Genomic DNA, 7,347 nt, shown 5'->3' with positions numbered 1-7,347 from the left:
CGCTTATTTCGCGATTTGAAAAATTCGCTAAATTTAGAGCACACGAAAATTTCGGTCTTTGAGAGTTGTAGTAGGCGTTTGAAATTCGCGAAATTTAGTGGCCACGACCATGTCCTCTGTGACCGGTTCCTGAAATATAGGGGCCGCGAAAATACAGGGTTTTACAGTATACTTGACTCTGTAGCAAAATATGGGCAGTCTCCTGACACCGTATTAAATCATCTGGAAAAAATGAAAACAAATTTTCTTTGGGGGGTGTCAGTGTCCCTTTATGTAGCTTGAAATCTGCTAGGGAATGAGGGTGGCATAACTTGGTTTCTTGTGGAATATCTGTCTGATCATAGAGTTATTACAATGTAGGCTAGAGGCTCAAATTGCCCTAGTGTGCTGTTGAAAATTGAAGCAGACAGCAACCCTTTGAAAATTGACTTCCGGTAATGTATTTCTATGGGCAAAAGCGAGTGCATTTTCTCCCTGAGCTTGATTATAAGAGTGAATATCACGAATAATACGTACGTGTTATGGAGACTGGAAAATTTCTGAATCACGCAGACGAAATAATGGGTCAGCTACGGCGTTTTTATTTCACATTCATGTCATAAAGAAGAAAGACGTTTACAAATATCTGTAATGCGAAATTAGAACGCAACTCTTTGAGGAGGAGGAGAGAAGGGTACGGAGGGAAGGATAAGCCCCTCCTCCTCCTCTGTTCCCTCTCTTCCTCCCCTCCTTCTCCTCTTCCTCCCCCTCCTCCTCCAATTCAGTTTGTCCGGTAGATTTAACGGGAAAAGTGACGTCACGTGACCTCAGCACCAATTCAATTCCCCGCTAAATTTAGTAAGGAATTGAGTTGGTGTTGAGGTCACGTGACGCCCATTTTCCCGCTAAATATAGCGGAGAAACTGAATTTTCCCGCTAAATTTAGTGTGTAATTGAATTGGTGTTGAGGTCACGTGATGTCCATTTTGCCACTAAACTTAGCACGGTTATTCCGACGCCGACGCCGCGAAACGCCGAAACAAGCGCTTAATGGCGTATTAACACTGGCGGTTGAGCTGCGTTTGCGAAGCGGTTGCGGATGAGGTTCGCGAGCGACCCCGTTCAGACACGCCGAGGCGCGGTTGGCGGTTTCTCGGCGATCACGCGTGATTTTTTGAGACTTGCGTTTGTCAACCCTGTTTTACAATCCATAATTCAGTTTAATCTACGATTCAAAGCCAAAATTTAGCTCTTTTGTCACTCGAAAAATTTTCTTAGGGCTGTTCGCACACATCACGACTTCATGGTACGTTTACACCTGAGAAGAAATCCGCTGCCGCCGGAGCGCATCCGTTCCCGGCGGCGGCGGTGACGAAATGGTTGTGTTTACATCTATTTCCTTCGAGCGGCGGCGGCGGCGCCGGCTGCGGCAGCTGTTCTTGTAACCTCCCGTCAAATATGAAGAGGAGCCGCGCGAGTTCCCACCTCGACAGTCTCTGTCGAGGTGGCAACTCTCGCGTGGTGACCGTGGTGCGGAAAATGCGTTCGGTGCTTGCCGGTCGTGGCTTCGTTGGTGGCGGACTTTCCTCTCGTCACTCGCACGTCGATCGAGTCTACTGTTTGTTTGACTTTAAGCTCAAATAAACGACGTATGGATTACCTCTGCATCGTCTGGTACGTACAGTTTATTTCTCGAGTATGTTTCCTCTATTCCTTTTGGTAACAGCAAACGTTACAGGTCGAGCTAGCTCAGGTACCCTGCCCGCTCTGCGGTAGTGCGCTGGCTACGCAATTAGGCTCACGACGACTCTATTGGCCTTCGCGGTGATCATGCACGGTATCGAAAGCTTTCAGTAGTTCGCGGAACTGTCTTAGTGGGTACAAAAGCTGTAATTTCGGTCGATCCGGGGCGGGTTTTGACATTCTAAGGGCAAAGACTAACAATGCAGAGAGCGACGGGCTTTGACAACCCCAAAAATAAACTCTTACACGAACCAAATCACCGGAACGAAGCCCGTTGAGATTACAAGTCAACTCTTATTTTCGCGGAGGATTCAAGTGACGAACGTGAAAATCACATTTCTTCGCTGATTTGCCTGCTGCAACGCTAGGACAAGAGCGCTTTGGACGCCTCACCAGCAACAGATGCCATCTTGTTTCGAGAGCCATTGACCTCACGTCAGCGTCGCGTTGCGATTGGTTGCCGCTTTGCGGTTCGTGAAAGCGGTTGGGAAAATCGGTTCTGAAGCGGTTGGCAAAAACGCACTCCAACCGCTCGATTCCAGCCGCTTTGCGGTTGAGAACGAGCGGACCCGCTTCGCGGTTGCAGATCCGCTTCCACTCGATCCTAGCCGCTTTGCGGTTGAGAACGAGCGGACCCGCTTCGCGGTTGCAGATCCGCTTCCACTCGATCCTAGCCGCTTTGCGGTTGAGAACGAGCGGACCCGCTTCGCGGTTGCAGATCCGCTTCCACTCGATCCTAGCCGCTTTGCGGTTGAGAACGAGCGGACCCGCTTCGCGGTTGCAGATCCGCTTCCACTCGATCCTAGCCGCTTTGCGGTTGAGAACGAGCGGACCCGCTTCGCGGTTGCAGATCCGCTTCCACTCGGTCCTAGCCGCTTTGCTGTTGAGAACGAGCGGACCCGCTTCGCGGTTGCAGATCCGCTTCCACTCGATTCTAGCCGCTTTGCGGTTGAGAACGAGCGGACCCGCTTCGCGATTGCAGATCCGCTTCCACTCGATCCTAGCCGCTTTGCGGTTGAGAATGAGCGGACCCGCTTCGCGGTTGCAGATCCGCTTCCACTCGATCCTAGCCGCTTTGCGGTTGAGAACGAGCGGACCCGCTTCGCGGTTGCAGATCCGCTTCCACTCGATCCTAGCCGCTTTGCGGTTGAGAACGAGCGGACCCGCTTCGCGGTTGCAGATCCGCTTCCACTCGATCCTAGCCGCTTTGCGGTTGAGAACGAGCGGACCCGCTTCGCGGTTGCAGATCCGCTTACACTCGATTCCAGCCGTTTGCGGTTGAGAACGAGCGGACCCGCTTCACGGTTGCAGATCCGCTTCCACTCGATCCTAGCCGCTTTGCGGTTGAGAACGAGCGGACCCGCTTCGCGGTTGCAGATCCGCTTCCACTCGATTCCAGCCGCTTTGCGGTTGAGAACGAGCGGACCCGCTTCGCGGTTGCAGATCCGCTTCCACTCGATCCTAGCCGCTTTGCGGTTGAGAACGAGCGGACCCGCTTCGCGGTTGCAGATCCGCTTCCACTCGATCCTAGCCGCTTTGCGGTTGAGAACGAGTGGACCCGCTTCGCGGTTGCAGATCCGCTTCCACTCGATCGTAGCCGCTTTGCGGTTGAGAACAAGCGGACCCGCTTCGCGGTTGCAGATCCACTTCCAGATGCGCTCTAGAACGGTGCTAAACGGCATCGTATATGTATTTGTGTGCACCGTCGGACACCGTTAGCGCGGACACGGCGTCAGCGCTTTCCAGCTTGGGGTATACACATTCCAAACGAACGAAGGACATGTGGAAAACCAAGAGAGACGGCAAGAACTACGCAGTAACAGTGGATCAGTAACGCTTTTTGCGTGCAGACGATGAAAACAAATTTAAGTTTTAAGTAATATAGTCCGATTTGCAATACATAAGACCTGCTTTAGTCTTTCTGCCCATGAATATGTGCGAAGATGCTTGTTTTTCGTTCAAAACAACACCCGCACGCTAAAAATCTTTGAAAATATAAAAAAAAGTCAGAAAATGGTGCCGGATAGAAGCTGCCCGGCGTAAGGGAGAATAAAAAACACACCTTTTATAACCCACATACTTTATTCTTTACGTTTTAATTGTCTCTAACTGCTCGTAAAAATGCACGGCGGCGTGATTTTCAGATATGTGACAAGACTTACATATTCGCAATATACAAGCATCACCATAATCCTGGCGAAACTTTAAAGCACTCCATATTCCTTTCGATTGTTATTTGTCTTAGAATTGTCGCTCGGTTTTACAGACCTGCTATGGAACAGAGGTTTGGGCCTGAAATATAGCGAAGTTAAACATCGTTCACTGGTAAAAAAAAAGTGCTGTAACAAAAGCAATTACATTTTTACAATGTTAATAAAGGTAAATACTATTCGGTACGACCAAAATGACAAAGGTTATTCATGTTATTTGCCGGTGAAGAGAAAAAACGCTATATGAATGCACAGGAGCGCCGAAAAAATACATTGGTTGCTGTCTGCTTCAATCTGCCTCCCGGAAGTCGCATAGATACTAGCGCCAGTGGAACCTCTAACGTACATTATAATAACTCTATGTATCTGATGTCAGCGTGGGGACGCCTGGGCTTTTGATTTTGGGTGTGCTGACTGACGGTTGTAGTGGTGAAGTGTGATGTAAAACATATTTCGGTGTAAAGATTGGTTTACACAGCACCATTTTTTTTACGTTTCGATGCTTACACACGCTTACCGTCGAGATACGACCACAACTCACCTTCACTTTGTACGAGGAACGGGTGTGCGGTGACTTGCGGTTGCAAAGGCCGCCGCCAGCCCCAAATACTGCCCCCCCCCCCCCCCCCCGGGTTAGAGCGTAAACTAAAAGGACGACGCGGCGTCGACCAATCAGCAGACCGCGACGTCGCAATATTGAAAACGACCTTTTAAAGCGTGAAATAGAAGCGTTCAATCTCGGCGTCTCGGTGACAGTTTGTTCTGGGCCGGCTTGGTAGAACAGCGTCTTAGCTGGACTGGCTGAAAGAAAACAGTGTAAAGGCTGGAGCGCGCGAGCGTCTCGAGACGCGGATTAAATCCCGCTCAGCTCGTGCGCTGGCTTTGGGAGTGCTTTCTTTCCCCCAGACTCAGCTGATACGCTGTTTCTAGCAAGTCGGCCCTGGTTTGGAGCGCAGGTTCGTTCATTCTGCCGTTGAATATGGACGTGACGAAAACATCACAGAGCGCCAAGTTTTCAGTCACCGAGAGTTGTACCTTTTCACTCTAGCGACACTAAAACGGCTTAAATTAGTCGAGTCACATATTTAGAGCTCACGACCACCGCTAGGGGCTGTTTTGAGGCCTGTGGTTGGCCCCGAAATGCTCGCCTATTCAAACCAATGTATGGCTAAACTCTCCCAATAAACGGCTCTGGGCAGAGGCGTTCGCAATATGACGGAGGCTTCTTGGAGAAGGCGCCGTGTAACCGAGATTGAGGTCGCACGCCAAAAGGTCTCTTGGTGGCCTAAATTAATCCTCAGTCCTCCGCTCGGGAGTGTCAAATACCCATCGTTGGTTTGGAGAGTAAGACCTTCAAATTGTACTTTAGATTTTGCATCTCTACGTAAACGTAAGTAAGCTTTGTAACGTGAGAAAACACTGCTGTATGAACCAGACTTAAGCTTTACCTTCAGTCGAACTTCTCCTGAATCGTTCTTTTACCTCGCGTCATTTCTAAATTCCTAAAAGAATCTAAGTGTTTTATCCGGAATGGTAAAATAAATGAGGACACACCTGCCCAATTAAGTTGTCCTTATAAACAAAATCTCGCATTGTTACACTCCGTTTCGGACGCTGGAAACCGTGAATATGGTTCCCACACCTATGACAACAGACACCACTGTCAATACTATTACAGAATGACTGATGTAAGTACAGCGCGGCACGGTTTAAACAAAGCAGATATCGTCGGTATCCCCGTTTCTTTTGAGCAGCAAGAAAGCTGTGGTCCAAACTACTATAGTAATAAATTACGTGCTTAGGTGACGCGATGCGATGAAACGTCGATGGCGCTTAAGTGCGCTGCGCCGTGCGAAGTACTTAAACTCCCCTCAAAGTGCTTCGGCTCTCGCGAACTCATATCATGATGTACCCATTAAATGCTTAATATACAAAAAAGTACATTTTTGTTTCTTTCTTTCGTAAGAAGAACGTGTATTTTTATCACGCGAGATAATATAACAAAACAAGACAGGTGTTGGAAGTCCCCTCCGAGCACGTCTCCGCCCTTCGCTTTCTGAGATAGTTACGCATAGTTTGCATTGCGAGGGGCTTTTCTGGACGAGACACTATATTAAATCATCCCAGTCTTTAATAAAACGAAGCTTTGCGCAGATTAATCCACTTCCGAATGTTACGCTTTTCGTGCAAGCAGAAGTCGTCAATATTGCACTAGAAGAAAGAGCTGCTCAAGAGGGCCAGCACCGCACAAATCCGCATTTTATTGGAAGGCACCCTCCAATATCAGTTTATAAGATATTAATGGAAGAACGTTTCTCAAGCATATGTCATATATTAATCTTGGGCATCTATTAAAAAAAAAGTATTTTAAGCAGAACCTCTCGTGGTAAGCACTATATTTGAAGATTGTCCTGAGAAAGAACACTTGTCGTACCGATGATAGCAAGTTTTCCAATCGCTGCTGCGATGCCTAAATTATACATCACAATGACGAAAGCGTGTTTGGGGTTTTAAGTTATTATGAGAGTTCCCTTAGGGGCAAAGGAATGTAAATTTATTTCCATCTCTGAAAGAAAGCTTTCGAAGTTCATACTCTTTAGAAATAACTATTTATCTAAATATTTACAGCAGTGATATACGTGCGCTGAATTTTTCTGATACATTCATTTATACTGCAACGTGCATGATAAGTAGCATTGCGCAAAAAAAAAAAAAAAAAAGTGCACATATTTTCTGGGACTGTTTTGCCAGCGGTAGTGAAGAATTGTGACACATGTAGCGCCTCCTGCAGGTCGATCACTTAAAAAATTTGGGAGCGTTTTTTTCTAAAATTTAGAACGTGTTGCACCAATTCAGAGGAAAGTGTTGAATGAATGGCAACCAATTTGTATAGTGTGGTCTCAAGCTAGTAAAAGTAACTTTACTTTCAATTGGTGACTGCGGGCGTAAAAGTTTAGATTTTCCTGTGCCTTATTTGGAAGATATACAGTGACGTATGTATATAAACATGAAGAACGTTGCCTGATATTTGAGAGTGGTTTAGTCGGCCGAAAATTAAATGTTCAGAGGAAGGAGTAAAGAGGAAAAAGAGGCAACTAAAACGCATTTTTTCTTTGTTTCTGTCGAGACATTAGTTAGCAATAACATTAATCGCCCCCCTCCCCAAGCAAAAAAATAAATAAGGAAAGAAAAACAACAACATTCGTGTTTATTTTATTATTGCATTTTTATCAGTATTTTTTAATAACTTGAAGTTTTCCGAAGTTTTTCTGAGTAACTTTAGCGGCGTTCATTCCACTCCAACCTTTGTGCCATTTGATTGAACACAACGTTATGGAATCACAGTTAAGTTCGTTCAAGGTCAACGCTAATCCAGTTTACTGAGCAAGTGATACCGCGATGGCTATGTTTGATT

The sequence above is a fragment of the Ixodes scapularis genome, unplaced genomic scaffold (genome assembly GCF_016920785.2).
Source record: "Ixodes scapularis isolate PalLabHiFi unplaced genomic scaffold, ASM1692078v2 PGA_scaffold0__279_contigs__length_252992795, whole genome shotgun sequence".
In the NCBI taxonomy this organism is placed as follows: domain Eukaryota; kingdom Metazoa; phylum Arthropoda; class Arachnida; order Ixodida; family Ixodidae; genus Ixodes; species Ixodes scapularis.
Note: the sequence above shows the minus strand (reverse complement) of the source record.